Source organism: Hyaena hyaena, unplaced genomic scaffold (genome assembly GCF_003009895.1).
Source record: "Hyaena hyaena isolate Hyena2069 unplaced genomic scaffold, ASM300989v1 scaffold_377, whole genome shotgun sequence".
Lineage (NCBI taxonomy): Eukaryota > Metazoa > Chordata > Mammalia > Carnivora > Hyaenidae > Hyaena > Hyaena hyaena.
Window position 1 is genome coordinate 1024097 of NW_024081010.1, and position 26689 is coordinate 1050785.

The following is a 26689-nucleotide window of genomic DNA, read 5'->3' on the forward strand; positions in this document are numbered from 1 at the left end:
TTCAGGGTTTTAATGCACCTGTGGGTTCAGTCGTAGGGTCCAGAGCACCCAGAGAACCAGGTAAACCCTCTTATCTTGCTATGGATACCGCAGAGGCTGGGCCAGGTCTGGTTTCAGCCTCTATGGGTGTGGGCAAAAGCACCCAACAGTCTGTCTGGAGAAGATCGCGCACCTACGCCAGAAGATTCAATTCTTTAGTATTTTTCTTCTTTGGTGTCTATTGTCTGTTTTTAAATAATTTTTAATGCAACACTCTCAGGGTACATAAATATGCTTGACTTAGTATAGGCTCACGTAGAAATGTAATGTTTTGACATCTCAAGTTTGTTTAAACACCCTAAAGTGTGTATGTATAAGACACTCAAATATTTTGACTTTGTCTAAATGTTGCCAAATAGTCTAAGCAAAATAGGAAAAGTGTATCCAGTTAGTCAGCCATTCTGATTTCCTGAATGTTCTAGATCACAAAAACAAATACGGGCATCATTTATAATGTTTATAAAAAAAAAATTGTATGGGTCAGGTACATAGGGTCCGACCCAGGCCTCCCTTGTCAGGGGCACCTGCCGAGGGGTGAGTAGGGGTATGCAATCCAGTCCACTCTCTGCTGTTGCCCAGCCCAATGGTGGGCACTATCCGCAAAAAGGGGGACTCTGTCTGCTTAAAGGGGGCCCCTCGCACTAATTAGCACAATGGCTCTGGATAAAGTGGCTCACTCAAAAACATTTTTTTTCACATGCTGTTACTTACTGGTGGTAGTTATAAACCAAGGCACAGGATTAAAACGGACCTACGCAACAGATAAAATTGTTGCCGTCTCAGATGCCTGCTGAAGTAGGATCCTTTCAACACTCTTCCTGACCACAAAAGGGCAGTGCCTGCGAGAGTGTGCCAACAGACACAGAGAGAAATTCAGTTTCCTTAGTTTTCCGTTGACTACCTGCCAAGCAGAGGCTGGACTTTTGCCATGCTACTTCATACCTTGATGATGTGTTCTAGAGAATCGTTAAAAACCACACTTTCTAGGTAAGCTAGTAAATTGTGGCTACTCAATAAACATTAAACCGCAACAACAATTTGGAGTAAGTCAATTGGGTCTGCGTTTCTTGAAAGAAAGGCATTACTAAAACGCAGTAGTCACCGTTGAGAAAAACAGGAGCTAATTTTGGCTACTGTGGCTTTGCTTTACAATAATTTAACTTGCCATTCGCATCACTGCAAAGTAGTTATGGTATCAGTTAATAATGACAGTTATAAACCATAACACCAGGAGGGTTTTAAGATGGACTTGGATGGAACACTGAGGAAAGAACGCTCGTTTACGGGAACATCTTCCTCAGGGTGAGTTCTGATATCCCTTTTCCGTTACCTTCCCAACTGGGCATCGGCATTTCGGACCCAGACTAGGGGCTGTATTAGGAGGTGTATTATTTTAATACTCATTTAATTTTTGGTCCCTCTATTTCTAACTACCAGTAGGGGGCCAATTAGCACTGATTACAACAGTTCTTTTGCATAATGGACACCTGTCGCCTAGGAGCCGGACTGAGACTGCTAACCTAATTTCACGTGGGTCACCAAGTAGTAATGACTACTACTTATTACCAGTCTAGAAGGCATCTTTTCCCCTGGCCCCGCCCCTCTTCCGCCTTGACAATCACCGTCAACCTCTGCGTGCAGGCATGCCAATGTTAATACCACTTTGGAAAGAAGAAATGGCGGACACAAAGGTTTCCATGATTATTTGTGGAAAATCGCCACATCTCATTGGATTGTTTCCACAGTAGATAGTAGGAAACATGTAATGCGGAATATATTTTAATTGCTGTGATGTAAATGAGACTTTGGGGTCATGTTACGGAGTGTTAACTGAAAGATCCAGCTATGACTTTAGCATGCCTGCAGGCCTTTTAAATTGTTATGGGAAATTGCAGCATTCAATTGAGCAGTTTCAACACTGAGGTCCCCTAAGGCTTATTACAGTTTGGCAACATGATGCCAATTTCAACTAATGTACATAATGCTCTTTTCCTCTCATACTTCATCCCCAGAACCTTTCTAGGAGGTACAACTTGAAAACCATGAAACACTGAGCAGATGAAGAGCTACATAATTGAGGCAATTTACCATTATGTTATTGGCAGAAGTCCTCAGATTCCAAGGGACTTCACTCAGATGGGGTTCAGATGAGCGTGGGTATCAAAATATTGGTCCAGTAATAATAAATAGAAATAAAAAGAAAATGTCCAAATTGTTATAATTCAATTTCCCATTATAATAGTGAGTTCTTAATTGTTCGGGGAAAATATGTCCAGATAATTCAAGAAGGATTCAAGTAGTAAATAGCTAGAAGAACACACTTAGGATTATAAGGCACTTATAAAATATATTGTAATTTATAAACATTTTCATAGACACTGATAGTATATTGGCTCTGAAACTCTGGTTCCTTAAGGTACGGACCACAAAAACCAGAAGATGTATCTCACATGCAAGTGTGGCTTACTGTCATACCAGCAGGGAGACTAGGGGACCCTCTTTCTTCTCCTTGGGTACATGAGGCACAGGCCTGTGCAATTTCCTGGTGCTGAAGGGAATCAGATGAACCAGATTCCCCACAACCTGACTAGACTGAGCTTCTTCTCGTGATCGATCTGAGCAGGCAGTATAGCGTTCTTCACAGAGAGGGCAAGAGATGTGCACCAAGTCGCCATTGTCTGCTCTGCTGTCGCTATCTCCCAAATGGCTTGGATCATAGCCCCTTTGGTCAGATCTACAGACTGTGGAGGGCTAATAACAAAGTTCTAAGAATCTCTTTCTCTCTCGCTGTGGCTACTCTGTATCTTACCAAGTAGGAGAGCAATCATTCCCCTCCAAGCCCTACAAAAGTAGGGTCCTATGATGTGCACACCTCAGACTAGTACTGGATATTTCCACTACGCTATACACAGAGGACATGCATGGTTTGGGCATTTCATATTCAGATGGGAGTTACCTTTCTTCTGTCTCAGCCCAAAGCAGAAGGACAAAAAAGGGCAGCGTTGTAGATGCAAAGGACAATGACAGGGAAACAGAACTGGGACACAAATCTGAAGCACCATGCCAACAAATTGTAGTAAGAGAGGATAAACTACGGCTAAAAAACGTCAGCAAGAGGAATACTATCACAACACAGATTCTGAATAAGAAAACCCTTGCACATCACTGTGTATGGCTCATTGAAGGAACATTTTATGTTCTTTTTAGGTTTGATCACACCTAATTTTCTAGTTCAGCAAATTCTCCACAACACCGTTGCTGGCATACTTTGAAATACTAAACATCCTAGTAGCATCTTGAAAGGAATAAAAGACTCACAACAACATTGAAAAGCCACCCACAATTACAATGCAATTATTTCTACAGCAAATCAATGCCTTCCAGCATCCATGAAGGGACACAATGAAGGAATACAAGTAGTCTCTGTTAATCACACTCACAGGTCCTTCAGGACTTAGGATGTGTTAACAATCTGCTGCTTTTTGAGTAGAGCTGTTTATGGCCCTGACCATATCCTCTTCTCTATTTTCAGCATAGAATGTTGTCATGTTTCGGTAACTATATCATAATCCCTGGAGCTGGCTCTGCCCCGCGATACTCAGTGCTAGCAGGGTATACCATGTTTATATCCACAGCAGCTGTGTTTCTGGATGCTGGTCCCAATCAACCCGTGTCTTTGTGGTGCAGATTAAAACAAAAAACAAAAACACAGGAAACTGGGACAAAATGAGCTCAATTTGGTGGCACCCCTTATACACGTGCAGCACAGAAATAAGCCAGGAGTTGAAAACCACCAAGGACAGTAATCGATGTATACAACCCCACAACTTCTCTGGTCTGTGTCCATGCACACCGGCGCAAACTATGCCATTCCTGTTCTGGATTGAACACTATTTTGGTTGTAATGGTTGAGAAGGGGGAAGAACACTGATTGTAGTAGAAGTTTTACTGTGCCATTATTTTCTGTTACACTGCTCCACAGGCTTCTCTACCCCCAAATTCATAATCACATCCGAAAAACCCTCTTTGATTATTATCTAACTACCTTGGTGTCTTGCACACAGTAGGTCTTCAATAATCAGTGAGGTTTCCTGATTCCTGTGAACTTTTATGTCCCAAATGAAGCAATAAAGCTAATTTTAATAGAAAAATAAATTATTTTAAAAGAGAGAGGATCACATAATATTGTCTTCAGGACACGTCTCACTTGGCACTCACCACTGGATTTAGTTCATTTGCTTTTGCATTTTTTTTTGTTCCCACTATCCCCTAAAGGGTCTTCATGCTCTATTTCAAATTTTCCTCTTGAATAATGGGAATGTGATGATCCAAAACGGAAGCTACTATAACAAAATCATGCTATAACATTCAGAGGTCTCCAGGACTCTTATGTTGATAAAACTTCTATCTGGGAAAGTACTGATTGCACAGAATACTCTCATTATGGTCATGCAATATAGAAACAAAAGTATAAGGCTTCAGGTTAAAAATGAAACCATTAAAATAACAATATACAGCTAACCTGAAGATTCTATTGCTGTAAGGTGCCTAAAGGGTCGCCATGTAGAGACTAAGAGGAGTTTACTGTACATAGCTCAAAAGTATCAAGCACTCAATAATGTTTCTTTTTATGCATTTTCTCATTTAACTTCTATAGCTAATTCTATGAAGCGCATTCTTTTTTTAACCCTCTTTTACAGAGAAGGAAACCTTCACTCTGAGAAAGGCACACAACTGTTAAACAACACAGCTAGGGTTCAAACCTAGCTGTGCATGATATAAAATCCACCCATTGGACCATGACACTGTGTTGACTCTTAGGACAAGTACATGAAGTCACATTAGGTAAAATAAAAAGGTGGATAATATTGATTCTCCTGTTTTACTTAGAAAGCTGTTTTTTTAGTTATTTTTTTATTTTTAGAAAGAGAAGGAGAAAGAGACAGAGAAAGGGAAGGAAAGGGGAGAGGGAGAATGTCAAGCAGGCTCCACACCCAGCATGGAGCTCGACATTGGGCTTGATCCCACGGCCCCAGGATTGTGACCCAAGCCAAAATCAAGAGTCAGACATTCAACCGATTGGGCTCATCCAAGTGCCCCTGTGAAAGCTTTTAAGGCAAAGATGATCTTCTACAGAAGGAACAGAAATATTACTCTTATGTCATCATATTGTTCAGGGGTCTCTGGTAACATTCTGACACCTAATAGTGCCCAGTGGAAGAATCCCGTCAGTGGTCTGTCCCAGCAGATTAACCAATGTGTGAAAATACAGAGTTGAAAAGGCCAACACTCCAACATTAGAGCTAAAGCTAATAATTTCAGCTATTAATTTGCACACTAAGCAGTGACAGAAAGCACATACGCTCATTTCAACAAGGTACGTTTACATGGAAAACAAGTTCTACCCATGGTTTATGGCAGAATTTACAAGGGAAGCAGGTTTCATGAGTGAAATTAAGATAGGTTCCCATCACCGAGAATGCCGCAGTTCACATAACTAATCACCCATAAAACCTATTACAAACACTAAGAAAAACTCAAAAAGCATAGAAGAGTGATGAAATTTCCACCTCAGTGACTGATAAAGTGAGACCTATCAAAACTCAACTGAGCTGGAAAAATGACACACTGTGAAGAGGTGCTTAGGATGATATGTGGTCAGGATCCTCCATTAGTCAAAGTGATGACTCGCGATACATGGATATTTCAGGTACTCATACCTGGAAGTTCCATCCTTAATGACAGAAGTGTGTTTTCTCCCATAGAAATGAGAATGAATGCTTCCAAAGCCACCGCTCACCAGGAAGAATGATTTGTCAGATGCACAGCTCTCAATCTGAACCTGAAGAAAGGCATAGCTATCCTTCCATTTTAGAATTAGATAAAGTACACATTTATCACACGCTCTTTAAATACTGTTTCCGGAACCAGTTTCTTGGCTTCCAGTTTTATATCTTCTTTTACCATTGCTTTGGGCCAACCATAAGCAATGGTGTTTCTATTTAACTTTTTAAGGAAAAGATGTTCGGTTTTGTTAAAGGGAGGATATGGCAGATATAAAAAAGAAGAGTCGTTGTCTCAGATTCCTGAATATCCTATGCTATGTGCCTTACTTTTCAAACAGTTACAACGTGAACTCTTAGCAAAGCAGAGATGCCCTGTAGAGTGGCAGACATTCCATGAAAGTTGGCTGAATGAAAATGAGAAAATGGGGGCACCTGGGGGCTCAGTCGGTTAAGCGTCCAACTTAGTCTGAGGGCATGATCTCCCTATTCACGAGTTTGAGCCCCATGTCGGGCTCTGTGCTGACAGCTCAGGGCCTGGAGCCTGCTTTGGATGCTGTGTCTCCCTTTCTCTGCCCCTCCCCGGCTTGTGCTCTCTCTTCCTTCTCAAAAATAAATAAACATTAAAAATAAAAATAAATGAAAATAAAAATGAGAGAATGACCCACAGGAAAGGAGCACTTTCACATCCAGATCACAAGGACATTTTCAATGGATTTTCTTCTATGTTAATTGTTTGGCAAAAGAATCGATTTTTCCAGTAGAAAGTTTTAAATAATACAGAGTCTAAGATATTTGACTGGTAGGGTTGACAAAACAAATCACTGGCCTGTAAAATTTTTTAAAAGCTTTATATATTTTTGAGAGAGACAGAGAGAGACAGAAAGAGAGAGAGAGAGAGAGAGAGAGACAGAGTATGAGTGGAAAGACAGGGAGACACAGAATCTGAAGCAGGCTCCAGGCCCTAAGCTGTCAGCATAGAGCCCAATGCTTGAACTCACAGACCACAAGATCACGCCCTAAGCTGAAGTTGGATGCTCAACTGACTGAGCTACCCAGCCACCCTGAACTCACATGCATTCTTTTCGGCCAGCTTTTCTCCTCTCTCTTATGCTAAAGCCCCAAAATCACATTAGCATGTCCTGAGGACGGACGGTGATGTGAAGCTTACCCTGATGCAGAACTGTACCTACTGGCTTTCTGCCTTTCTCGGTATAGACCTACCAACACCCCGCCCTTCGAGTCGCATGCTATACTTCTTTCTGGTGTAGTGAAGCCAGGTTGTAGCTGAAAAGGCAAATTGCATTTTATGGCTGTGTATACTCAACTTCCTTTTGCTAGTGTATTCTTTCTGTCACTTCAAAAGAAGCATCTTTTTTTTTTTTAAACTATGTCATCTGCAAAAAGCAAAAAGCCAGTGGTGTGTTCCATTGTAGATAGTGTCACAAGGGGACACTCTCCTCTGATGCTCCTAGGGGTGGGAATTTTCAAGATGCTCTACAATGTACATTTCTTTTTTCATGTAATTGATTATTCATGAGCTAAAAATAATTAAAGAAAAAAATCTGCGATTGACGGTAATAGTTTTCTTGCTAACCTCAATTAACTTCAGCCTCTACTCTAAATCTCATCATGCTACCTGTCAAACCCATACCTTTTACTGAATGGGAGGAAATGCAAGCCTGTAATACAGGGAGAAATATATTATCTTCACAGATACCGGTTTCAAAGTACAAACCACCTTGGACAGGCAAATTCAACGTTTGGTTGCAATTTTAGGTAAAGGTAAGGAAGAAATCTGGGGACTCCCTAGGGAGGTGATGGAGGGCTGTGGGTCTTCGTAGCATAGGGTGGATGCTACGTGATGGAAAAGGTCCTGCCAAAGTGAACTACTTTTATGAAAGCCAAAGGAAATGTAGAGAACCGAGAAAGAAAACATGTATGTGGCATATTAATCATCCTCACTACTGAGATTTAACACATAGAAGATGCAGCCCTCTTCATTTGTCTTTCAAGTGTATACATATTTTTCTTTATAAAGGATAGCTTTATGACTTGAAAGGAATAGAAAACTAATAAATAGAAGGAATATCTAATTTCTTTCTAAAAAAAAAATACAGCTAGGCTGGAAATGCCAGGTTAAGAGAGATCAAAGTTCATTTTGACACAAACCGAAGTCAATTATTTTGTAATCTATCATTACACTGAATTGTTTATGAAATGGAAAAGTCTGTCATTGTGTTTCTATCCTTTTGCTAAGATTTCACTGTTTCGCACAAATCTCGGAAGAGCTTGTGGGCAGTTGGCTTCTCTACTTCTCTGACTGATAAGCCTACAGAACGGAAGCTCTAGAATTCATGCATGGCAAACGCGCCAAAGTAGCGAGAGAATTCTGTAAATAAAGACTCCCCTCTTCATATGTATGCCCATGGTACCTCAATTAAAAACTATAAAATTAATACTATTATTTTCCTATGCACGCAGGAAAGTAAGATGGCAGAAAATTGAACTCAACTTCAGGAGCTCTGTTCCTCAATCTCCGTCTCTAAGACCAAAACCATGGGCACGAGGCATCAGCGTGTCCACTTTCCTGTCAGTATTAGGATTCTTAAGATGTGTAATTCTACTGTCAGATCGGCAATCTGGTAATAAATACCCAATATCTTCATGTCTTTATTTGTTAAAATGGAGGGGAAGGTGTCACATTCCAGAATTCAAAACAGAGAAAAGATCAAGTCAAGGTAATTTTATTGTCCCTTTCCAACATATGGACCTAGAAGTCAATTGTCATTTTCAATAGAGTTTTCTTCCCTCCCTCCCTCCCTCCCTCCCTTCCTCTCTCTCTCTCTCTCTCTCTCTCTTTCTTTTCTTTCTTTCTTTCTTTCTTCCCAGAAGGTCTTCTACTGGGTCCATACCAGTATGGGAAAGAAATTACCCTGCTTACAGCATAATGGAAGGCATCACATGGTAATACCCTGGGGCCTGGGTTTTTATAGCCCTCCCCGGCCACCTCTCTACCTCTTGCACCCTCAACCATCAGTCATTTTTCAGTCATGTGACCACAGCAGGTAACTTAATTTACTTGTCTCTTCTCTAAAATGGGGGATAATAACATCTTGCCTTTCTGGATGTAAAGGGTTGGTTTAAATTATCCTGAGGTTCCTGCAAACTCTAAGATCTATAATTTAAAGATTCCTCAAAGACAGTGTTCATTCCTAATTTCTATGACCTTGATACACAGTAAAATGTCAACCTCCCTGTGTTAAGAGGAGCAAAGATAAGCAGCCTTGCCTGTCATCTCTTTTCCTTTTCCCAGGTTTTTAAAAATTGTTTTCTCATCTCGTACTCTAAAATAAATTAATTACAAACCCGTGTTCGTCTTCTTCTTTTTAATGTTTATTTTTGAGAGAGAGAGAGACAGAGAGAGAGAGACAGACAGACAGACAGACAGAATCAGAAGCAGTCTCCAGGCTTTGAGCCCTCAGCACAGGGCCTGACGTGGGGATCGAACCCACCAACTGCGAGATCATGACCTGAGCCGAAGCCGTAAGCTTACCCGACAGCCACCCAGGTGCCCCAAGTGTTCTTCAATTACAGTAACACAGGCTTCCTTTTCCTTTTTTTGTCTTGTTCCATATTGATTCCATGAAGTTGTAAGAGCTAAAGCTTTACGTTAGGATTTCACAAAGGGGTCAATAAGGAAGAGTCCATTTCAAACCTAGTGTTATGAAGAGGGGTACAAATGCCCTTGCTTGACTCTTCCATCTTACTCAGTTTTCAACAGAGTGGATGTTAATAACTAGGAGAAACCAGTTCAACTGAAAATTTTCCACAGATTATCAGATAATCCAGGGTTTTTAAAGGCCTCTTAATTCTTTCTGTCCCGAATAAGCCCCACCCAGCGGTTTTCCAACCACTCTGGTCTCTCAGCTTCCTTTCTTAATTTCCAGAAGCCAATTCTGTGACTGGCCAGTTTGCCATCTTTTCTCTCCGTGTGCTCACAGTCACCAGAGCTGCATTCCTCCTACCTTTGATGTATGGAGTCCTTCTTTCAGTTCCTTGGTTCTCACACGTGCATTTCCACCTCCCTGTTTAATTCTGAGGCTGAATTTCCTGAACAATCTTTAACTCTACTGATTTACGGTCTACTCTGATTCATTTAATGTTTCACTGGATGTTTCGGTTCCTGTGTACTATCATTTTCCTTAGAGCAACAGGTAAAAGCTAATACGTGAAAACGCACATCCCAGCTCAATGGAAAGAAGTGCTTCAAAAGAGAAACACACGGCTTGACAGAAGATGCCCCAGTGTAGGTGAGGTACCCAAACAAAGAGCAGTCCACCAATTTGCATTTGCGAAGAGTCTCCACCGGACAGCGTCTCTCCTTGAGAAATCTTGGGGAATCTGCCATGACATCAGAGACCCTTCTAAGGAGTTCCTTGCTAGTATATTCACTTTATATTCATTCAAGTTATTTTTTCAAGGATCTATTCCATGCCAGACCGTGCACTCGGTATTAGGACCAGAAAAGCGGAGAACAGAGCTGCCCTGTCTTCATGGAGTTTTTAGTTCAGTGGGGAAAACACAAAGATAAAGAAATTATTAGAAATTGTGGTGGGTGCTATGGACACAGCAGGTGACTGAAATGGAGAATGATGAGGCAAGGAGGGGTGGTGGAGAAGACGGGTCACATGGAATATGGTGACATTTAATCCAAGCCAAGAAAGGCAGGATGCACCCGTGCTCACAGGCTGAGAGGCAGGGCTCAGCCATAAAAGGGCCTGGAATGAGGCCATGGTGCAGGCCAAGTGCGGGAGCAGCAGAGGCCATGGAGCAGACAGGTGGCCAGTGAATGTCCTTCAGTGAGAGTGGGAAGGGGCAGGAGACGCACAGGAAGGAAGTGACTCACTCAAATCAATCCTGAGTCCCAGCAACAGTAACCCCAGCACTGTGCTAGAAACATCAGTGTTCACAAATGGCCCTCCGGCGTTCTCTGAGGCCTTGCTGCCCTGAGGCCCGTATCTATACTCCCCTGTGTCACACAATAAACCACAGTTAATGAGGTAATCTGATCCTATCTGGATTTGCCACCTAAAAGAGCCTCAACAATTTAAGGAGGGGCTTCAACACTTCAAGGAGTGACTATTGGTATATGGTCAGTATATGGTCTTGGGAATTCAAGTGGATGTATCCTGACACAAAGCCGCTTGGTGGGGCTGGGACATTGAAGGTCCAGGGATACTTCTAGTCTTTTTCTCTAAGAGATAATGAAGACAGGATAAGAAACAGTTAGATGGCGAACTACTATTTTCCCCTTGCATGGTGGAAAGGAGGTCCGTAAATAAAATAATCCCACCATTTACACGCAGTATATTGACTTCAAAGATCAAGACAATTGCGAGGAAGAACTTATGGATCTCTGTTATCTGAGTAACTGTGCCAATCTTCTATTTCAGTATTGGGTCAAGCCATATGAAATTTCAATATTGTATTGACACTGATCTATGAAAATGGCAACACCAGCTGGTTTAGCAATAGGAATGCAAACAGTCTAAGAGCCACTCCCTCATATGCAGGAGTCGGTTTTCTGACCCCAGTTGGGTTCTCTGAATTTAAGTTCTTCACCAGGAGAGAAGAGACAGAATTCAGCAAGTAGGGCTGCCACCATCCAACGACACACACATGGTGTCACGTGCTCTCTGTAAACTATCTTATTCATGCCTCATAATGAGGTAAACAATATCACTACACTTTACAGCTAGGATTCAAAGGTAATAACTATAAAATATTGTGTAAAATGAGAATAATATGTAATCCATTCCACTTATATATGTCTCTGATTTCTTCTCTCTCCTTTACCTCTTTTCTCTTCCAAACAAATGGAAATTTTTGCTTTCCAGGAGGCCATTCTATCAAAATCAGGGCCAAACAAAGAAAATACAGCACAGGAAATTAAGAGCAAATTAGCATAAGCACTTTGTTTCTTAAAAAATGAGGTATTTTGTTTCAATCCCATAGTATTTTTAAAGAAGTGTTTTTGGTAAAGAGTAAGTAAAATCTTGTAATCAAAGGCAGAGGTTTAAATAAGTTGACTCCTTGGGCATACAGCACTGTCAAATACATTAGCTGATCCAAAATAGGAGGTATGCACTTGAACTCTAAGTCTATCTCATCTAGAAACCCTATGGTCTCCTTTCTGACGAACTCCACAATTAGCATACGGTAAATCTTTTGGTAGACCAAGGATTATAAACATCTGATTATAAACATCTCTGGTTCAGAAATTCTTTGTGTGATGTATGGCTTGCAGAGAAAACCAAAATAACCCACAGGCTTCAAGTACAATGGGGGAAAAAAAACCTTCATGATTTCTTTTGCATCTTCATCAAGAAAAATCAACTCTGATCACTCTAAAAGAGCTTCCGTATATTGAACAGTGAAACAAATATTTGCGGGTAAGATGAAATATAACAGGATCTTGATAATTTCATGACTGTTAAAAACTATTGTATGCGATACAACTACGGTGTATGCATGCACCGAAATCACTTAAGACGGAGAGCCTTATCTTGTCTGTTCCCAGCTGGTTCCCCTATTCCCATTTTTCAGACCCTGATAGCTAAAATGTCCCTGGTACACAGACAGTTACATCCTCCCTTGTGAATCCCTTCTCCAGATGTCATACTTATTTCTTCCACGAAGCAAAACATAAAGATAAAAACTCAAACAGCATATGAAATGAAAAATAACCGGATGAAAGATTTAAGCACAGTTTTTACTGCCTCTTGTTGTATTATTTGTTTGGCATATAGGCTCTGCTTTCTGAAGCCTTACGACATTCATATTGCTGGTTTTGCTCGAAGACCTACAGTCTTAAAACATCAGGGCTCAATAAGCACACACCCCACTTGTTCCCACGGGTATTCCAGAGTGAATGCAACAGCACGCTTTAGATCATCAGTAATAGGCACTAGTTTTTCTTCTCAATCCAGGAAAGGCAATTAGCTTAAATATTAAAGAAATATTTCACTGATGTGAAATCAGTTAGCATTCATGTAAAATAGTTCTCTTTATCCATCACTCAAAATAGAATGGAAAATGCCAATTCTCTGTGGATAATATCAAACTGTAGCTTGCGCCTCTGTCTTAATTGGCCACATGTTAAGAATAGGGGACCTTTAAACGCATTAAAAAGCAAGAAAAGATGCAGAAAGTATAAATAAGCATAGAGATTATGGCAAAAATAAGTGTTGCATCGGGAAAGGACTTTATCCAAACAATCAATAATGAGCGTCTAAATTATGCTTGCCCAGAGTCTTATTTTCAGGAATTCTGAGTCATATCTTTAAAAAAGAACAGCCCATACATTTTTAGGCTGTGTCTATACATGAGAACGCAAAGTTTGATTGGAAAGGATGGCAGCATTTGGCAGTCTTGGAAAATGCAAGGCAGTGGTCAGTGGTAAAGCGGCGCTGGGGCTGCATTCCCAGGGCATCTCCTTAATCTGGATCTTGCTGGAATGCACCACTCTGCTCCTCGCTCATGGGCACTGGGGAACAAAACGGCCTTTCTATATTTTCAGAGAGGCCACAGAAGACACTCCCAGCCCCACTTTCAAAGCTGCTTCTAATGCTGACCCTTGTCACGTTGGTCACCGGTTGCCTCATGTGGGTTCAGGGCTGTACCACGAACGCTTCTATCTTTCCAGTTTGAAGAACAGAATCTGTTTGGGGATTCAAAATTAGGGTGAAGGAAATGAAAGTGAATGTCGAGTGTTTCTGAGCAGTCAGCGTGGCTGCTGTGGGGGGAAGCCTACACATGTTCTAATTTTGCCACTAGGAATCCTCAGACCTTCTCTACCTCGGCAGTGGAAGGGTGATTTCTAAGAAAAGAAAGCTCTTCCCAGCCACCACTGAAGCTTCCCAGTATTAGCAGAAAACCTTAAGCGATGACATTTCTTTTTTTTTTTTTTTTTTAACTCAGCCAACCATCAAAGGCAGAGGGGGTGGGATGCAGAGGGTGGGCATCTGCGATGCTCACTCCAACACTTTTAACTCCTTGGTAGGGGAAACCCTGAGGTTCACCCAGGCCTATGATAGCCTGGGAAGCAGGGGACACAGGAAAACTCCAAGTCCCCCAAATGTCTCCCCGCACATTCCACTAATTGTCGAGGCATTTGGGTTAACAAGCTCCTCTTTTAAAATACAAATGCCCCCAGAGGGTTAAGCCTCATTCATACCTCAGTGCGAATTAGTTTAATTAGATAATCAGATCTAATTAATTGAGGGCTCAGGGAAAGAGAGTTTTGATTGAGGTGGGCCAAAGGGAGGAAAAATTTGGAAGGGACTCAGGAGGGGGGCCTCTGAAGAACTAGGGAGTGGCACGGAGAGAGTGGGTTACGGAGTGTCTGGGTCCAGAAAGGGAAGCGTCCGGGGTCAAAGGCAAACTTGGCTGTTCCGTGTGTCCAGGGCCTTCGGGCACCGGGAGACCACTGCTCATCACCACCATTCTCGTCCCTCCGTTACAGGCATCAGGATCCCTGGGAAGGCTGCAGGCCCCATCTCTCCCCAGCTGGGACTCCTTGAGTCTGGCCAACTTTCACATCTCAAGAAAGGAAGAAAGAGTTGGAGGAAGAGGAAGAGAGGTGTATGCTTCCACTGTCCTCACCCTATGTGGGTCCCGCTCCCGCTTAGATGGGTGGCCAGATATCCCTGGATGGAAGAGAGTCCACCCACCAGCATCTTCAGCTGCGTGTACTCTCAAAACAGGCCACTCTCCGCTGCTGCCATGGTTGATCAAATCTGATTTGGTTGGAGGTCGTTGCCGAATCCCGGCGGACGATCCCCCCAGAGGACACCCACGGGGCAGCATATTATGACGGTTAGCAGACCACATTCACACCTGAACATGGAGTTTACTTGCTCTGAGATCCTAAGAAAAGGACTTAAGTTTTAATGAGCCCTGCTCCTCTCCATGCCTGTGCCCTCAGATGCAATGTCCGCGCTGTGGGGTACCTCGGAGAGCTCCCCGCAGGCCAACCCCCCCGCCACCCCTCCCCCCCACCCTGGCCTCCAGTGTGTTCCCTGCACGGGTTACACTGGAGGCACACAGGCTGCATATGCATCTGGAAGCTCCAGTCCACCACAAGCCCTTTAAGGGCTGGGAGCAAATCACGTGTGCATTACAACCCCCACCTCTAGCACATGCCAAGCACTCGGTGCCTATTTTCAGAGAGAAAGAGAGAAAAGATCAAAGCATGAAGCATTTACCCAGAGGAGCAAGCAAATCTGTGATCTCAAAGGAACTATGACAAAAACACGTCTGCTTGATTCGGTGGCTGATATAGACACATCCGTTTCTAACAATACAGATAATAGCCACGGAATCCTAACATTCTGTAACACCGGAAGATTCTAATGCAAAATATTTTAGGAAGACATCTCCCCTCCTTGGCTGGATCTTAACGGACAGAAATCTAAACTCTGTGGAACACACAATTCTATTACCAAGATGTGCACTTCTCAGTTTTTAAAGGTGGATTTTACATAGAGAACACCCCCTAAGTGCGCATAAGCCTGGAACAGTATGGACAGAAGGCCCCCATGATGCCAACTGCATGCTGGTACCTCTGGAAATGGCTATATGTTTTTGTTTTTCTATCAGCTCAGTTGTAAGTATCAATATGCCCACCTTCTAATACCTTACATCTTACAAAACGTCCTTATACCTTCGTATTTTTTTCATTAGAAGAAATAGAATCATGCCAATTTTTCTTCTGCATTGTACTTTGTCCCATAAACAACAGAAGGTACTCATATGGCAAAAACAGCTTTTTCATGGGCTGAAAAAGGAAAATGAGCAGGAAAAAATGTTTTGGGGAAAATGTTTTGTTCTTTACAAAGTTCCTATCTGAGACGTCCACGTTTTAATAAGATTACTAAGAAAATCATTGTAGGCAGGAAGAATATAAAGGTGAGTCTGGAGCATAACTTGAGCTCCAATAAATGGTTGAATTTAGGAGCAAAGAGTGCCCAGATAGAACACTCCCTGTGAACATGAACTCTCTGTGCTGCCTCTGAGTGGGTGGTCTTGCTTTCAGTCATGGTCCTGACAAGTAATTAGCTGTGTGACCTGAGGCAAGCTATATGACCTCTCTGAGGCTGCTTCGTCAACTATAAAATAGGGGTGATAGCATCACAGAGTCCAGCTGTTGGTTGCAACGATTAAATGAGGTAACAGGTGTAAGCACCCAGTCTGGCACACAGCAGGCACTCTCACAGCTCAAACCCATGTTTACTTCCTTCCAATTCTTGGCCCTGTTTCCCAGGATCTCCTGGCATTTAATCTCTGTGCTAGTCTACCTCTGTTCTCTTACAATGACCATATCCCAATGTGACCAGTTTCTCTCGCGCTTTCTTTCCTGGCCTCTAAGTTCCCATCGGAGACCTTCTTTCAGGAGGTGGAGACCCCTTCTGAAAGGGGGTGATCCCGTCAGAGAGTTAGCCAGCATTCGGGAACCTTCCTCAGACAGTCAACCTGACCAGGTATTTGCCTTTATACAAATATCTTACCAGTCAAAGGTTCTCTGAAATAAAGGTGTCCATTAAAAGGCCTTCTTTGGACTTAAAACTAGAAAAAAATATTCTGACTTTAGTTTGGTTTGATTACCATAAAACTTCTGGTAATGGTTCTGGGAATTCTAAAGACAAGCTAGTGGCAGACTTGTCCCAAGGACATGGAATATGCAAGCAATTGCCCCAAGGTTCAGGGTTCAGATGCCAGGCTCTGGTGCTAAATCCAGGCTTCTAGACCTGCCCTGGACAGCAGCAGTAGGGGAGGAAGGGGGTAATATGCAAGCTGATCATTGATTGGCCCCTCCCTCCCTCCCTCCATTCTTCTTCCCTCCTCCCTCTCTTCCTTCCTTCCTTCCTTCCTTCCTTCCTTCCTTCCTTCCTTCCTTCCTTCCTTCCCTCCCTCCCTCCCTCCCTTTGGTTAACAAGTACCTACTGCACACTTACCATGTGCCTGCTGCTGTACTTGGATCTGGGAATACATACATGACATTGTCCCTGTGGCTTAGTTCATAATCAATTCAAGGAGATAAACTCAGTTAATCTAGCTAGGAATTAGCTACCATGCAGAAAGACACTGACCTCCAGCTTAGGAAATCTCCAAAACAAGAGTCTGTGAGGCCAACTGCCAGTCAGAAGAACAGAGATAAGGTTCTGGGTGGACATTCAGGGCAGAAGGCATCTCCCCCAGCAGGAGAGGCTGCCGTGAGGAGGCCTAGGACGTGTCCCCCAAAGAGACACCTGCCACAAAAAGATTATCAACTGCCAGCTGCTGTTAGCAAGAGAAACATCAAAAACCACCCAAGAAGATTGGAATTTCACCCATTTTAGGAAAAGTCAGAGGAGAAAAGCAGAATTTTCTAAATATTAATACCAGGAAATTGGTATTTGAAGGCTGTTTTTGTTGTTGTTGTTGTTTTTTAAATGGTTAGTGGCTTTGGTCCAGCTTTGGGCCATCTCTGAAAACTGATCAAATTCCCTTAGAGTAGAGGTTGAGCTACTCTGGTGGCTCCAAGGGCACATCTCCTCACAGTCCCATGCTTGTGCCCAGGCTGCACGCATCGCTGGCCTTTACTTACCCAGATCTTCCTATCCTCCAAACCCAGTTCACCTCCATGCAGTCTTCCCCAACGCCTTTGGCTTACAATGATCAGTTCCCTCCCTAACTTAAGAGCTCTTGCATTCTACAAATCGTACTGACATTGCCTTAAACGCAGCTGATACTGATAACATCTTCAGAGCAAGAACTTGGACTTCTATGTCCCTACGGACCTCACTGCACTGGGCACAGAGTGGAGCCCAAAGAAAGGTTTGTAAAATATAAAGGCATTTACGTCTTTGTATGAAAAACCCCACCAACGTGTTAAATAGTAAGCATACTCACAAAACATTATGGTTAACAATGATACAAAGTTCTATCATGAATAGACATGCCCACCAAACTTCTCAAGTATTTACAAACAAATATTAACTTCAGTATAATGAATTTTCCTCTAGTTAACAAATGAATATTAAATTTTTTTAAGTTTTACTTATTTCTGAGAGAGAGAGAGAGAGAGAGAGAGAGAGAGACAGCATGAACAGGGGAGGGTGAGAGAGAGGGAGACACAGAATCTGAAGCAGGCTCCAGGCTCTGAGCTGTCAGCACAGAGCCTGACCCAGGGCTCAAACCCACGATCCATGAGATCATGACCTGAGCTGAAGTTGGTCACTTAACTGACTGAGGCACCCAAGTGCCCCAACAATCGAATATTATCTATGCTTCACCCAAAGCCTGTATTTAAACTGCAAGGAAAAAAATAATAACAATATCCAAGAGCTTGGAACTAGGAACCCGAGATTCAGCCTGAACACTGACATGGAAGATAGCGATATTTCAATAGAAGGGTGCATTATTTCTTCAGAAGATCCTTCCTCAATTAAAAAAATATGTATGTTATACCAACAGTCAATAAACAAAAGACCTGACATTGAAGATGAGAAAAATATTTATCATTTGCCCAGTAGCTCCTTTATGAACAATAAGTTATCATATTTAAATCTACAACTGTCATTTAGTTAAAAGAACTGGGAGTCATCTGCGCATGGAGTAAGTATCTAAGCCACTCTGGTTCTGACACACCTGAAATCAGAACACAGGGACACAGACAGAGCAAACTGCTATCTGTTGAAAACTATTTATTGCCCATGCTCATATTTTCTGTCTGATATAAAAATGGGCAGGCTACTGGACTGAATGGATAGAGAAGAGACACTTTTGGGGGGTGGGCAGAACAATTCACAGTAGTCAAGGGCTGGTCTTTTTTCAAAACTGAATTTAGTAACTGGAATTCGATATATCTTTATGTATAAGTGAAGACTCCATGGTGGACCCCGGGAAGGAGGAGGTGACCACGACTGATGGTGAAACGGATGAACAGAATGATCAAGTTGACTTTGTAAGGGAACGTTTGATTTGTTCTTCTCCTGTGAAACACGGCCATTTTGAAACTCTTCCATTCACCCTAATAAAAAGAATACATGGAGAGAAGGGTACAGAATTTAAAATAGTCTTTGTACCAAAAACAAAACAACAAAACCCATGCTAATTCTAAATTTAGAAGAGAATCTGAGAATCTGGAACACAGGGATATGATATGTTTTACTGAAATGCTTATTCAGACATTATTGGTGGAGAGAAGATCTGGGACCAAACCAAGTGATTTTTTTAAAATGCAACATGTAAGTATTTTAGTCACTTATTCCATGAGGAAAGCTTTTTTTGACATTGTAAATCAATCTTTATTAAATGTATTAAAATACAAAAACCCCGACATTTGATAATATGCAATAAATATTATTAAAATGTCCTTCTCCAAGTCTTGACATTTAAAAGTAATTCTGCTCTTAAATTTTAATTCTGTACACAGGCACTGATAGTTCTTTCGAGATGTCATGGGAATTTCAAAATGCCACCAATATTATGTTTTTTCAAGACAGAAATCTAAATATTTTTCAGTTTGGAAAGAAAACCCCCAAATGAACTTTAAAGGAACTTCCAAAAATACTACTACTACTCAAGGCCATAAAGTTAAAATCCATGGTAAACCTCGAAACAATCAAAACTTAATATCATAACAAGTTTTTTTAATGTTTATCTTTTATTTCTGAGAAAGAGAGAGAGACAGAGAGCGACAGAGCACAAACCAGGGACGGGCAGAGAGCAAGGGAACCAGAGAATGCAAGGCAGGCTTCATGAAAGAGCTGGACGCTGGGCTCGAACCCACAAACTGTGAGATCATGATCTGAGCCGAAGTCTGATGCTTAACCAATTGAGCCACTCAGGCACCCCTATATCCTAACTCGTTTTAAGTAAAGGCTTCCTCCATAAATTCCAGATAAGCTAGTAAATTTGTTTACAGCAGCATATAGCTTTCCATCTGAAATTGCTAAAACTGTAAAAGGTTACGTGACTATTACCCTACGCACTTCATTTTTAAAAAATTGCACTTAGTAACTGTGAGAAGAATATTTTCTTTCAGGTCTAAAATCGTATTCAACCTGTTAATAATAAGATAAAATCATTTACATAAAATGTGCGACCCCCACGGAGCTCAGAGGTTCTGCTCTGTCACACGGGGAACTCACTCCCCAGACAATTACCTGCTGAAACAGCAAATCCGCTCCCCAGAGTGTCTTTGTTCCTTTGCTCTGCATTTCCAAAAATCTCCGCTAAATATTAACTTGTGCCTCTTTGACCCACATTCCCAAAGAAGGTATCAAACACGGGAAGGGATTCTTCATGGGGTCCGTGCCACCCAAATTCCCAAAGATGGGTTTAAGAAAAGATTCCTTTGATGTTTAATAGAATCAGACATTTGGACTAAAATAGTCCTGTCTCTCTCCTCTCTCTACTGCCGTCACCACTGCTAACAATTATAAGCTTTCAGTGCTCTGAATAATTCACAATCTCATCTGTTCTACTCAGTGTAAAGACAATGTAGAGAGGACAAGGTCACTTTTTTTTTCCCTTCCCGACTACTGACTTTTCCAACCCGACACCAGTCTGATTGCATGATCCACCTAGTGTTTGACATGCTTCCCCTGACAGCTTCTTAACAGCCGCTCGTCTATTTAGCTTAAGGTATGAGAAATAATAAGGGTGCAACGGAGTGTCAGACTTCTCCCACCGTAATAAACACGTGTTCAGCGTTTTCCCGTTCGTTCTACCTCAACGCATGTACCATGCCCATTTCTTGTAATATTGACAGATATCAATCCACAAATATTATAAATACCAGGCTGCCTGGATAGTCATGGTTATTTTACACATGATGGGCATTTTTTAAAAATCAGAATTAGAATAAGCTGTTTACGAGAGATTAGCACCTGTGAATGTGGCCCTCTGGGGTCGTCTGGAAAATCTTGCAAACTCGGAGTCACGCAACCCCATAATGTTGGAGGAGAAAGGAAAGTGGCAACCTGGCGGGGCTCGGATTTCATTCATTCAGTTTCATCGGAAAGCGACATCAACCAGAGGAGAGAGGCAAGTTTTTGTAACCCTGAAGTAAAACTCCGACTGTTAAGTGTTCAATTTCTTTTTTTTTACTTTAATTAAACTCTCTGCTGTCTTATAAATTCAGACCTGGTAAAGAAGAAATATTGTGAAAGTTCTTAAAAAGGAACAGCCATACAATAAACACTGTATGCAGGAAAACGATCCTGCAAAGTAATGTTGAGGTAATGTACATGCCTCACGTCAAGGCGGCGGAATCACAACCACAAACTGTGCAAAGATCTGCCTTCAGTAAAGTCTCTGGGTTAATATTTCTTGGCCTGCTTAAAAATAAGTTCCCGTCTTCTTTTTACTGTGAAAAAAAAATCAAACATACTGAAAAATAGGGAAAAAATTTGGACAACAAACCACCAAATACCCACCACCTACATTCAAATATTACTTTCCTATTTCTTTTTTTCCTGAAGTATTTCAGGAATATAATATAATATAAATAGCTTTATATTTCACCACCTACACCCCAGTACTAAAACATTCGTTTTTTTTTCCGTTCATTTTAGTTAATTTTGGAGAACCCTAATTGATTAATGGAATTTCTTATGCCAAAATTTTTAGGAGTTTGGAGGAACTTTCTAGGTGAGTCTGAACAGTCCTATCTTAGGAGTGAACCAGAAATGTCTACAAAGGCATCTTCCTCCTGCAAAGTCTGTTGAGAATTAGGAATGAACAGCTACATCTAAATTAATCCAAAACAGCGTGATCATATAGTACAACCTTCACTGTTTTAACGTCAACAGACTTGAGACCATGCAGAATGACCAATGGGTGATTTATAACAATAAAACAATGGCAAATGATGGCAACAAAGGAAGGTGCATGTGGTATGGGAACAAAGCTCCCCTCTGTCTTAACCAGTATTGGAAATTCAATTTTTTAATGAAATTATGACCTGAGCAGAAATCAAGAGTCGGATGCGTAATCGACCAAGCCCCCCAGGTGCCCCAGTTCATTCAATTTATTTTTTTATTATCATTATTTTTAATGCTTTATTTATTCCAGAGAGAGAGAGAGAGAGAGAGAGAGAGAGAGCGTGAGCAGGGGAGGGTCAGAGAGAGAGGGAGATACAGAATCTGAAACGGGCTCCAGGCTCTGAGCTGGCTGTCAGCACAGAGCCTGACGTGGGGCTCGAACCCACGAACTGTGAGATCATGACCGGAGCCAAAGTCAGACGCTTGACCGACTGAGCCGCCCAGGCGCTCCACAGTTCATTCAATTTAATATGAAGGAAAGTACAGGTCAAACAGATGTGCTTTATTTATATTATTGACATTTTTCTTACAAGGGTGGACCTATACACTGATTATATCATTACATATAAACTTCTAAAAGGAAACAAAGGAAAAGAAGATTTGCTGTTGTTATATAATTCTTTAAAATGCAATAAGTGTTGGAATGCCTGGGTGGCTCCGTAGGTTAAGCGTCAGACTCTTGCTTTGGCTCAGGTCTTGATCTTGCGGTTCATGAGATTGAGCTCAGAGTCGGGCTCTAGGCTGATAGCATGGGGCCTGCTTGGGATTCTCTGTTTCCTTCTCTCCTGCCCCTCCCCTGCCTGCTTGCATGCACACACTCTCTCTTTCTCTCAAAATAAATAATTAAGCATTAAAAAAATAAAATGCAATAAATATCCGAATCTATCAAATCAGGAAACCCAGAGCTTTCTCAGTTACCCAAGTACTAGGCGGTATTTTCATTGTTATAAATCCTCAGTAGATTGACAAGCTGGAAGCAATTCTATTTTATTCTTGGTTTAAAATAATAGTTCATGAAATATATTACTGGTGTAAGCATATACCAGGAGATATTTGACTCTGAATTTTTATCCAGTTTCTTTTATAGTTTTATGACAAAAATTTCAGGTTGCAGACAAAGAAAGGAACATTGGTACTCCACGCCTAATTTCACTTCCTGATGACAGATAAGTACTGACGACCGCTGTATTTACATGTTATTAACACACCGAAACTACTCTTGAAAAACCATAATGCAAACCTCGGGATAGAAGGCTAATGAAAATTGTATTTTAGCTTTTTAACACAGCACACGAAGACAAAGAACATGCTAATATAATGGAGAAGCAGGAGAACTCACTGTAAAAATATAAACCCTGACTGCTCTCCTGGAAATAACTTTGCAGGGACTCTGAAGGTGTCTGTCCCCCCTACACAGTTTAGGAAAGGACATGCCCATAAGAAGCAGACTGTGCTGCCAGACCTGTGGCCTTCAAACCCAAGTCTACTGGTATCCGACTTATAAAGCGTTTTTATAAGCATTGCTTTAAAGCCACCTTTTCCTTGTTGATTTCTCAAAAGCTGGCAATAGTCAAACCTTGGTTGTTGGATACTAATTAACACACTCCCGATAAGAATTAAAGTTTAAAATGACAATGTATTATTATAACATCTTAGAAATCTGGTACATCAGAGTTATAATTAAATATGTTGGTTTCTGCTTCTGTGCAGAAAAACATTCAAGGTGAATGGAGAATCCAGTAGTATTGTTTTCGTTCGAACATTGGGCTATCTTCAATCTACTCTTGAAAGGAGTTTATAACGGCCAGAAGATCTTAGGGGGGAAAAATGGTCTTATTTTTTGTGTATGTCCAATCTATGGGAATATGTTCAAATATATCTGTTATTAAAGTGACAATTACATAGACAAATGGTAACAAAATGCAAGCTATTAGAGTATTAAATATTTCCAAATTGCAGGAAACATCAATTGCGGTAATCATCAAAGATAGAGTGACCAGATGTGCCAGTTTGCCTGGGATGGTCCCTATTAAAGAACAAAAACGACAGTTTTATAACATAAAGATATGGAAGAGACTAGAAGTCAATCTCCTACTCAATGAGCTTTTTACTTTATTAAAAGGGAACAGGGGGCGTGTATGGGAGAAACCACCCAAGACAGATGAGCAGCTGACGATCACCAGACAGCGCCGCCTACCACTCCTTTCTTCCAGAACCACCTCAGTGTGGACACAGAAGAGGTGCCTGGCCTACTGGCTGACAAACTCAGTTCCTTGGGGCTCCCTGGAGGACTTCTTGCAGGCGGTCTTAAAGGCGACTAAGCAAAGAGGCAGGGACTTCACTCTCATTTAAGAAATTCCCTCCACTCTTCTCAGTTTTATATCATGTTTCCAAAGATTCTGTGGCTAAAAAGAGTTGGAAGCTTCCCCCTTTTTGTGCACGACCCCCAAAGAAGTCAAGTTACGAGTCTGTTCGACCACCGGGCTCGTGGCACAGCAGGAACAAGCATAGAGGTGTCTGGACAGGGCTTATTTCTCCAAACCCTGCAGACCTGCAGCCGGATCTGGCTACTGATAGAAGGCTTCTGAGGCACAACATGAAAGGGAGGGGAAACATTTATTTTTATGCGGTGAGTCAGGTTCATACTTGGTAAGAATAGATTTTCCACAAAAATAGAATTTATCTGTTTTAACATTGAAAAGAACTCCATTCTCCGTAAGAGAAGAAGCGTCTGATTCTTTTCTCCCTTATTCGAGAACATAAAATCTGTGGGACCACAACTTCTGGCGGACATGATGGACTGACGAGAAGCAGAGTGCCTTCCCCCCAAAACTAAACACACAGAAAGGCTGAGCGAAATGCAAATTTTACACGAAGTACAGGGTCTGTGTGTATACATGTGGATTCATGTTCACCTGCGGGCCCCTGTTCAGCACGCAGAGCTCTTGGGACCGTGAACAGGTGCACTGGGGCCCCAGAACTGGGAAGCTGCATTCGTTCTCAGCGTGAACCACAGTGGCTAAAGGACTATCGCGTCTCTGAGAAGGTGACCGCAAGACATTCTGCCCACAGACCGATGGTCTGGGCACAGAGGGGCTCCACGTTACAGGTAGGGGGAAAAAAATCTTCTAGAAAGAGAAGAACCTGAAGTCCTTGCAATGTGCGGGTGTCAAGGCTACGTTTTGAAAGCCTTGTGAACTCTTGATGAAGATATTAAATAAAAATGGATATGAAAGCCCAAGGGCCCAGCAGAGGCAAATGCAAACACATTCCATAGGGACAGTGCAGGCTTCCCAGAGGGTTTGGGGCTCTGGCTGACAAAGGCTCTCATAAAGCAAGTGAGTAAAATGACTGCATAGGCAGCCATGATGGGCAGAAAGCACACTACAGAAAAATGAAAGAATCCAAAAGAGAATTTTTAAAAAAGAAAGAAAGAAAGAGAGACCGCATAAATGGCTTATAAACATTACACACACCCTTATTTTCTGCTCTCAGAAGATACATTTATACTTTTATATATTTTATATATTTTATATATTTAATAATACATTTAATAATCACATAAGCATGAGGATCTGTCTTGACAGATTGCTGGCTTTTTGAAGCAAAGCTTCCAAGACGGTTTTGTTCATTTATCTAGTCTCATGGCACGGTAGCCTGCATTGCACACGGGAGCACAGGCGACATTCTCAAAATATCATATATAGGTAATGAGCTTCATTGCTCTTCTAGGCTATGAAGAGTCCTGGCCCCCATTTTATCCTAAAGATGATGCTAATAAGAATTCCAAGTAATCCTCTCCAAAGCAGTAACTCTCTCTCTACACACACACACACACACACACACACACACACACACACACCTATATATGCATAATCTGTTATATGCAACAGAAATATTTTTAAAGCCCAACAAGAAAAAAAAAAGGAAACAAATATGTGGCTCAAAGCAAAGCGCTAGAGCAAATAAGGAAACTGTAGATCATTAAAGACAAGGCAGTAATTTTAGTAACTGATGTGGGTTTTCTGAGTCTAGCTAGGCATCTTTAAATCGTTGATTTGCACAGTGTGGTGCGGGGAGTGGAGCCTTCCTTGTTCTTAGGTCTCGTGCCCAGATGGCACCTAGGGCCCTCTGCCCCAACTGCTCTGCCCCGCCTACCCCCACCCCCGCATCTGGCCCCTTGGGGTTCACTCATAGCCTTCCCTCTGGGGTACTTACTGACTGTGCTGTTTGATTCGGCACAAAACATAGAACATGCAGGGCATGACACAGGGGTTTGTCTGAAATCTCTTTTTATCCCCCAAACCCACACTAGCACCATGCTGCACACAGTTGGTGCTCGACCAATTTCCATCTCTATTGATGGTGCGCCAGCTCCACAGTACGAGCTTGTTGCGTTAAATTAATCAAATCACGAAATGTCGCAGAGGGGTGGAGCTCAGGCCAGCTCCTTCTCTCTGCACACGGGGACACTTCTGGCAACGGGACCCATCGAACAATAGTCCATCCAGCGGCAACGCTGGGTCCAGATCACCTGGCCCCAGGAAAATCTTTTCTTTACACAGCCAGCTTCCACTGGAGTCACAAATGAGCCCCAGTGTTCATTGGGGCTCATTATGGCCCCTATACATGTCAACCCCAAGAGATAGCGATTAATATCATCCCCACTTTCCCAGGGAGGAAACAGAAACTCAGAGAGGCTACATGTACTGGTCACCCAGTTGGTACAAGTCTGGTCTGCGTGGAAAAATATAAATGGCAAAAGAGAAGGAAGAAACCAGTCTGAGAACAGGTGAAGGAAAAACAGAAGGAGACCCGCAGCTACCTGCATGTTCTCTGCTTAAGTGGTAAACTTTATTAGGCTCGTGGGTGGCTCAGTAGGTTAAGCGTTTGACTTTGGCTCAGGTCATGATCTCACAGTTCATGCGTTCAAGCCCTGCATCAGGCTCGGTGCTGACAGCTCAGAGTCAGAACCTGTGTCTTTGGATTCTG